Source organism: Trachymyrmex septentrionalis, unplaced genomic scaffold (assembly GCF_001594115.1).
Source record: "Trachymyrmex septentrionalis isolate Tsep2-gDNA-1 unplaced genomic scaffold, Tsep1.0 scaffold22, whole genome shotgun sequence".
Classification (NCBI taxonomy): domain Eukaryota; kingdom Metazoa; phylum Arthropoda; class Insecta; order Hymenoptera; family Formicidae; genus Trachymyrmex; species Trachymyrmex septentrionalis.
Window position 1 is genome coordinate 555,030 of NW_017305375.1, and position 9,992 is coordinate 565,021.

General features: G+C 31.9%; 1 long non-coding RNA gene across 1 annotated transcript; it reads left to right on the top strand.

The window, feature by feature from the left end:
- Positions 1 to 3,322: 3,322 nt before the first annotated feature.
- Positions 3,323 to 8,209, top strand: LOC108748293. The gene is made up of 3 exons (XR_001939298.1): positions 3,323 to 3,606; positions 6,370 to 7,197; positions 7,712 to 8,209. It is a non-coding gene; the product is annotated as an uncharacterized LOC108748293 (long non-coding RNA).
- Positions 8,210 to 9,992: the final 1,783 nt, after the last annotated feature.

Consider the following 9,992-nt stretch of genomic DNA (forward strand, 5'->3'; position numbering starts at 1 on the left):
CATAATTGATATTACACATTTTTCGATTCCTGTAGGACATTACAAAAACAAATTTACATTTAATAAGAATTAATACCTACTTTATATGAACAATTTTGTTATGTTTTCATAACTAGATGGATCCTGAAAGACTATCATTAACACCCTCTCTTGTATTTACATTTCTATTAATTTTAATTAGAATAAATATGCAACTAGTGCTAACTAATGTTCGTAAATTTTTGCTAAGTTACCGTACAATTAAATGTTATGTTGTTTTAGAAATATTATTTCCATCAAAGAGCATAGTCTTGTAAGAGAAGAAAAGAAGGAGATAAAGAGAATCAGAGAGAGAGGGGGGGGAGGGAAGAGAGAAAAAGAGAGACAGACAAAGAGATAATTACGTAAATAAAAAATAAGTGATGGCTAAATTAAAGGTAAGTTGTAATTTTATATATATATATATAAAATTAAATTAAAAATATTCAGCATCACTAAAAGAAATTGATGTCATTACGTCTCTATTAGAGTGTAAATATTAAATAATTATTTTTAATACAACAATTTATGTTTTACTTTTTTTTAATTAAGAATTATTCTGTCCCCTTTTTTAAGTGTATTTTATATAAATTGTAACAATTGAAACAATTTATTTATTTAATATATAATTGTTACTTATATAGTTACTTATTATAGTTGTTACTAGTGATATTATTTGTAAAAATTGTTAGTTATTGTCGTATTAATAATATCTTTATCACATATATTGCAATCTCGTCTACCATTTGTTGATTAGGTAGTTCGAGAAAGTGATTTGTGCTGACATCTAGCAATGTGTTCAATGCTATTTAGAAATTTTAAACATTTAAAAAATATTGTTTATAATATATTTATAATTTTATTAATAAATATGATGTTTTGCATTTCATGTAATTATAAATAAAAATATTGAGAACTACTTAATTAAATTATCTTATATGTTCTACATGCCAACGGTTGATAAAACATTACGTTATTAAATGATGTTAAATCAATAAAAGCATTTTAATTTCTATTTTTTAAAATATTAATAAAAAATTAGTATCTTCGCGAATAAGTAAAAATATACATACAGTATAAGTGAATGTCATCATTATTTGATTCTCTTTGATTGCTTCCATCATTCATCTTTATTCTACGCCAAACTGTAATGATAGAATGTTTATTATTTGATAAATATAATATAAAAACATTCGTCATATTTTCTATTAAACATTATATTTCTTTACCGTTCCTGAAAAATTTTCTTATACCAGGCTTTTCTTTGTTTCTAGAATTTTGATGATTGCATTTTTTGACCGGGTTAACATCTTCTTCCATGGTATACGAAAAAATATCTCTAAAAGGCGAACAATATATTTCATGTTAATAAAATTATTGACGAAATAAATAGGTTATCAAAGTATATTAATGCAACATGAATTAATATTTACTACAAAAAATAAATCAAATTTTAATTAGACTTTTTAATTAGAAATTTTAATTAGATTTTTAACAATAAGTAGATACTTATTATATGTAATTATAAATTATATGTTATTATGAAAAGAAAATGATAATATTATTTATTCATTATATTTTGTTACTGTATTCTATTTCTATTATTTTATGTGCTCCTCCATTACAATAGGGAGAATATATTTAGCACAAAGTTTATACATACATTGCATTAGCATCATAGGCGCCGCAATTTTAAACGCTATTTTTACTGATGTATATATTAATATTAAAAATGTTATAAGGTATTATTATATAAATTGTTAAATATTAAAATTTATTTTTTTAACAAGTTTCAATAACAAATTGGCTGGTAATTTATTTTTTTATTGCATTAATTAATTATTAAGAAAAATTGCAATAATAAACAGTCAAGTTCTACGAGTTTTCAAAGATTTTCTAATATCGTGAGATAAAATTTAATATTATGGAAAATTAAGTGTTATATTTGTTAAACTCAAAATTGACACGTAAATACGCATTACACTAGTATACGTTTCATTGTTTAGTGCGCACAAATCACGATGCAGTGGTGCAGCAATCAAATGTCTATTTTTTATAGAAACATCACATTTAAGTAAAACAAAAAATATTACGAATATTACGAAATTGTAAAATCAATAAAATAAATAACAACTTAGCACTAACCCAAATCGTCGTCTCTTATCGCGAAACACACTCACATCAATCTAACTTCTAAATTTCTAAATTTCTCGCGGTGCCGTAGGTGATTATAGAATAACCGAATACTATTCAGCGAATCAGTTGGAAACCACTAGTTAAATGGCTGACAGAAGAGGGATCTTCGGCCAAAAGCCAAATATACCTACACATATCTGCATTTTTTTTTTATTCAGAAGAGGTCAGAGTATTATTCTTTCTTATGTTTCTCTTCTGACGTCATTGACTCCAGTGACAGAATCAAATTATGTACGAGGGCAATAAAAAAAATTTAGCAAATGATATCTGACGTCAGAAATACATAACACTGGCCACAAATATATACATACTCATAGCCATTGCGCGTTGCCAAGTAAATCCTCACTTTATAAATCTTACTACTATTTGTATTATTTCAAGATAAATAACACAACTATGAAATATTCAATGCCATTAGAAAAAAATAATTTTAAGTGATTTTAAGTGAAATAAACCAAAAAATATTTAAACACAAATAAGAGAGAAGAATGCTATTTTTGCTCAAAGTGGGTCTTGGTGCTTAGTGATATTCATGTAAATATGAATATAGTGCTAAGTAATATTCACACAAATACAGTTATTAGTTCTATGGATTCTGCACCGATTCGGTTCGTCGGATTAAAACACAATCATGAACTGAAATAATAATTTTACATTTAAATTAAATGCTCGTCGATTTAATAATAATGCTGATTAACATTTTAAAATCTAAATAATCTTTATTAAAATAAATGTAAAAATAATTTTGTAGTATGTGTACGTTAAGCACATAACCCGTGAAATCGATTCAATTACACCAAATATGTAATAAAAAAAAAATCTTATTCAGATAATATAATACAGATATGTGCGCCAAATAATCATTAGACGGAGAAACTTTGTTATCTCAAGGACTCATACTGAGCTGTATTATACTGATAAGCTTTTTAATAAAAATTCTCGCTTATAAATATTATCAACGTTATCATTTAAGTAGGTAACAAAGACGTGAGAACACGGGGTGCGTCGTAGGCATTCAACGTCACTCTAGAGGCAACTTTGTTGCTAGGCGACGTTTAACTGTATAGTCGTTCTGTGCCCCTGCCATTTTGCACGAGGCGGCAGTTTCCAGATAGTAACTGTCGTCGGTGCAATCATCGGTCAGCCTACAAGGAAGGCGTTTAATATCCTTTAGCGTCCGCGTCGGCGATGAACACCGCGCGACCACGCAAGAAACTGTGTGTGCACAGTTAGCCCAGTCGACCGGCCTACCGATGGTCGTACCGACTCGTACTGAGAAATTTATATGGCGGCTCAACTGCGACAATTGCTCAGCCACCCCGCGTACGTTCGGATGCTACACTAATTGGACCACCAACCAGTGCCAATGGACTCTGATCGCGCCCCTTAAATGTAGTGTTGATTAGTTCTTTATTATATCTTTTGCCGATTATCTGAAATAAACATCGTTATAGCTATATTTAAAAAAATGTATGTAATAAACTGGGTCAAATAATATTTATATACACTTTTTTTTTAAACGATAAAAATAATCTTTTTTTAGTATAAAGAAAAAAGAAAAAATAAGCGCTTACAAAATCTATTAATATCTAAAAATAAGAATCGTGAACGTTTTTTTATAAGCATTTTTATTACAAGATTGATTTTTTTTATTAACAAGACAAATAATTACAAAAAAAGCATGAAAGAAAGAGATATACGCGCAAAAACTGTTTGCAAAATTGTCTATTATGATCTATAAAAACATAATCAGAAAGTAAAAAAAAACAGAACGGAAAACAACACAAAGTAAATAGAATATAAAATAGATAAAACACAGAACAAAAGCACAATTTTCTAAAAAACAGAATATATGCTTGGTAGACTATAAAAATAAAATTTGATAAATAAGAGCGTGAAATAAAAGCAGAATAATAACGAAAATTTAATGTTAAAAGATAACAAGATAAAATATGTAATTGCAATGAAAAAACGGAACTTATAGGAGTAATATAATAAAATACTCCTATTCCAAACACTTTTGAATGAAAACTTGTATTTTTCATTCGAAATGACATTTTAGAGAATTTAACTTAACAATAAAAAAAAATTTTTTTCAGGGATCCTTCGAAAATATCAAAACTATTATTCTCTTTTTGAAATAGGTAAAATAAATCATTCAGAGAATGTGTTTTTCATGAATACTTATAGAACAATTAACTGGAAAACGCAGGTATAAGAACTCTTTCTTTCCTTTTTCCCAACAATAAATCTAATTCATTACATTAGGAGAAGTGATGCTTTTGGTAAACAAGAACTAATATCCATCTAAATATCTGAATAACTGATTTGATTTATCAATTGACTAATAGGCATGTATTCATAGTGATTCAATCTGAATATCCGATTTAAGCTAGATTCAAATCAATCTTTTATTTCAAAAAAGCTTGTCAAACCATGATAAATAAATCCGAAAAATTAATTCAAGCAACATGATTTAAACAAATACTTTGTCTGAAGAAATGAGAATCAATCGCGAATCGATCTATGACTATGAATGCGGACCTAAAACAGTTAATATAAATTTTGATATTAATTGTCATATCAGTGAAAAAAATAATACACGAAGAGAGAGAGAGAGAGAGAGAGAGAGAGAGAGAGAGAGAAAGAGAGAGAAAGAGAAAGAACAATTTGAAGTATCCAAAAATTTAGTTAAACACAGACCTAAAAATAATTTTAATGGATCATCAAAATAATTATATAAGAATCTCGAACATGATGAACAATGCTGCAAAAAGTTTTGATATTCTAGTAAGTTTGAATGCTTTACATAATTATTTTGGTGATCTAACAAAATTAATTTCACAAATCTATATATATATATATATATCTAACTAAATTTTTAGATACTCCAGCAAAGGCTTTTTTTATGCGCATTTTTCATGTGCAGTCGCTTAAACTAACGTGAAGGTAAATTTATGTCTAATTTTTAAACTATTTTCACGTAGAGATAGATAAAAAATGTTAATAGAAGATAAATTTTCAATAATCTATTTGTCAATTCATTCAATTATCTTGATTCTGATTACCTGTCAAACCAATTGTAGAAATCAAATTGTAAAGTAAATTATCAGTCGCGACAATAATGTAATTTGTATTTTTTATGCATTATTCCAAATAATTATGTTATATTCTACAATTATAAATTATAATATTACCATACTCTTTTAATAAGAATATGTTAATTGCAAAACAATGTACAAATTTTTGAAGATTATATTCTAAATCTAATTCTATTTCTTCAAAAATTATCCTGCTTTATTTGAACATAATTAAAGGTCGGAAAATTACTGAAACGGAATATAAGTGTAAAAAGTATAGAGACGCGTGTTTTGGAAGAAGAAAACTTGATGTGCGTAACTACATTTCAAACGCAGACAAAGAAAAGAAGAACACACGAAAGAAAGAAAGAGCAAATACACGCAGTAAATTAATGCCGGCTCTTTAACTAAATTAATTACGCCAATGGTAATTACACTTAAAGCGCGCATCTCGTGTTAAACGATGCCACTGCTTCTTATGTATGTGAGTCTTTCCCTTTGCTACCCTCCTCATTCATTCTCTTTTCTTCTTCTTCTTCTCCTTAATACTAATCCGTATTTCACTCTTACGACAGCACGATGCGCCATGCTGTTCGACGATAGTCGTAGCCTCCATTGACTATTTGTAAGAGCGCGAAACACGTGTTCGCACACAGATAAATTTAATTAGACACTCATTTTTGCAGACACAGAAATGACCGACACACATACTACACTCTTATTCGTTAGAACTATCGCATTAGAGCTATTGAATGTTTGTGTGCTATTTAATAACGAATGTTACCAGTGTAATATAGTTTATAATTTAATATAAAAATATATAAATAATTTCGTTTTTAAAATACTTTTCGAAATATGTTATTTAAATGTATACTTTCTATTATGAGATCTCGTGCGTTATGTAAATGATGTAAAAATATATGTATAGAAAATAGATTATTCCGTGATGTTAAATTAACAGCAATATATACCATAAAATTATTAAATGTTTGCACTGCTTGTTTCTTTCTATATTAATTTATTCAATATTAATTAATATAGTTTTCCGCTGTTTGTTTCAACTGACATTTTTCAGTCTCGATACTTATGATTGCACTTCAATCTTGATGTAATCTTGCTGCAAGTACATCAAAAGAAATATAATAAATAACTGACATATTGCTTATGTTGCTGGCTTAAAATAATAATAATTTTAGAGAACTACATTACAAAGGTTATACCTATCGGCGATATTCAGTTCGAAAAAACAAGAATCTGTGCATAGAATTGATCTCTCAAGATGTATCTTCGAGGTATCATAATACAGAGAGGAAAGATGGTCCAATAAGGGTCATCGAGGGGAAACAAGCGCGAGGTGAACCGCGTAGAAGCAACGAAGAGAGAAACGAGAAGGAAAACGGTACGACGCAATGTAGTAGAGGGAGGTGAGGAGGAGGGCCGTTTGTCGGACATACCTTGGGGCCACCCTGGCGTCTAATTGCGTGTAATGCACTCCTGACTTGCCTGGCCTCGAGTTACCGCCAGAGAAGAGTCGCACGAAAAACTCGGGTCGTGCAGCAGCAAAACCCCGATGATCGCGGGGACGCGGTGCTATGTCCGGAACGCTCGGACCCACACGACGTGGACGACGAGGATGGCGAGGACGGCGACGCCCTCCAGGAGGACGTCGATCCCCTCGTGCCATTGCAACCGGGGACGGGGTCGCGTCCTTTCCGCTCAGTTCTCGTTGCAGATCCCTGGAATGTCACCGGCACCTCCTGATCGCTAAAATGAAGACGTGTTCTTCACCATGCTTAACCGCCTATTGGACGGGCGAAATCTTTTCTACCGCGGACTCTACAGTCTCCCAAAAAAACAAGAATGCCATAAGAAAATACTTGGAGACATATCGACGATGAAGAAAGTATCTTTATCAAATCGACAAATTATTATAAGAAGTCAAGTGATTGCATATCATATTTTCATCAAATTCGATAAAGACTGAGTTTAGTGTTATTTGATGATAAATCAACAATCTATGATTCTAATTTTTAATGAAATTATCTCATTGAGAATTATCATTAAGCAAGCTAATATGATTGTTTATTTAAGATAAAAAAATAAGAACTGATAAATATAAAAATTATTAAAATTTCTAACTGTAATTTTTTCTGAATAGATTATTTGACGAAGTTGCGAGTACTAACGATAAGTAAATAAATGAAATATCAAGGTCCCTATCATGAAACAAGTCGATATGAATTCCGATCGGAATTATTCCGTTTTCCCTAGAAAACACAATATAAATCTAGGGAATGATTCAATATTGAAATCCATTTCGACTCTTTGTTCCATGATAGGTGTCCAGGTCGTGAAAACTGTCAAATGTTCTCCCAGATGTATTCAATACTGCTTTTTTTTCCTAAATATTTCTAAAGTGGGCGTGCTTTTTACGAAGATGGGTTGAAGAGAAATCATCCGAATCCCGGCAGCGGCATCCTTTAATTGCGGAATGATCATCTCGAGACCTTCCAAAGAATCGAAGGGGGAGAGACGTCCGGTGGAGCGAGAACTACGACCGCGATTATTTAGCGTAGCTAAGATCTGTCGGTACAGGTTTTTTGTCGCGAGAGCTTATTATGAATAATGATTTATGTTTTGTCTGTGCCAGTATCAGGGTGTTCCTTTAGAGAGCGAATAAACGAGAAGGCGAGATAAAGATGGACTTATGACTACGGTGCGCGGCTGAAAGAGATGTATAGAGGGGTTAATAACGGTCGCGTGTTGTAATACCTACCATTATCCACAAACCAACCGCCTAACAAGCTACCTGCTAATAATACACGACGGCACAACACACACGATCACGTGCGTGATCTTTTTACTTGGAGCCTATCAAGTTTTTGTCATTGCGATTGCTAGCTGCGGGGCAATATCGTATGTCGATCAATCTGAATGAACTGCCGGCGTTAAATTGCTGGGAAAACACAAATTAGAAACGTGAAAGTTTTTAGTACATACTATAACATTGATATAAATTATTAACGCTTGCGAGTGTATGGCATTCGTTATAGCTTCACATTATTAAAATAGATACGTAAATTTTTATCACCTGTCGGATAAAAATCCAAATCTTGCTTACATGTCAATCTTTAACGCGGATTTTAATGTATGAATTGTCGCTGTCTATCGTTGAAACGTCTACCGTCTATTCCATTAGTATGCATGCTACTTTGTAATAAAATAAAGCGCGGCATTATTTGTATGTTCGCTTGAACGATTCTTCGAATTAATGGCTGTTACACTAGGCTAGGGTATAAGAGAAGTTTTCGTCGAGAACTCGGTCGCGACGATACGAGGGGATATAAGCAGGCGGTATAGAGTTTGCACAAAAGGACACTCGGCAAAAGTCAATCAGTAGTCGAGCAATTATATCCGGTCGAGTGGATTGCGCTCGATCGCCTTCACTCCATCTGTCATCGGTCGGTGATCTGGGAGCAAAGAAACAGCCGAATAGAGAAGAAAGAGGTGAGGAAGGAGCAGCTTTTACGAGCTGCAAGATGACAGGGCGCAACAGCAAATACCAACTTCCGGCTAGTATTTTTTTCAACGCAGTTACTGTTCTCTCTCAGTATAATTTCTTTGTGCACGTCTCGCAACATGTCTCAGACAGTTACGGAACATGTAGAATGTACATGTAAATGTTCAAGTATGATAATAAGTGCGTTGGTGTTAAAAAATCAAGCATGAATTATACACATGTTAGAATATATTTAAATAATTATATGTTTTGTGACTATAGTCTTCTACATCGAATGTCACATTAACCTAAAGACATTGCGCGTGAGCTGTTTTATTATAACCATTTTTTTTTTGTTAAGTAAAGAGATGTAAAACTTTATAAAAATGTATGATATGTATGAACACAGACGTGCATTCGATTGTCAATAGTTTCAAAATTATTTTATAGACATTTCAATACATTAATTATTATTTTATATGCAATGGAATAAACAATTCGCGTTATTGTATTGTTTATAAAAATATACAATTTGAAAAAATACGAAAGATAAATCAGAGCTATGCTATGAGCAGAGTGACAAGTTTTTATGTGAAAACGACGAATTGTACAGATGAACAAAACTGGTTTCGGAAACAAGCTCTTCAATTATTTGAAACTTTACAGAAAAGAAGTAATACGTTTAGAATGTTGCCGATCGTTTTAACGTTAGGATGGTTGACTTCCATCTATGCGTGTACACGGCATGTTTGTTCGTCATTCAGTCGCAATTACGGATCGGGGCCGGACCGAGAAAAAGCCGCCCAGCGCATCGCTTGCCAATTACTGGAAGGAAGGGCAAGGGAGGTTCCAATTTGTTGCAAACATCTCTGAACGAAGGGCGGAAGCGGCACGGAAGGGTGTGGCGGTATTCACCGATCGCGAATCGCGTGGCTATTCCGACTTCGCACGGAATCCTTTAAGAGCGTGAAAGAGCGTACGTATATATGGCTTGTAACCCTTTATTTCGTGACGCCAATTCTACGGATACTTGCAATTTTACTGGGATCCATAAAAAAAAGTAACTCGCCGTAAACAGAATTTTTTTTTCTATTTGTATGTAACGTGTATTTTAAAATCAATAACTCTAATTGAACTTTTTTCTCTTTTCGTATATATGTATGTGTATAATGTAGCTACTATCGTCGTGTTGAAAGAGA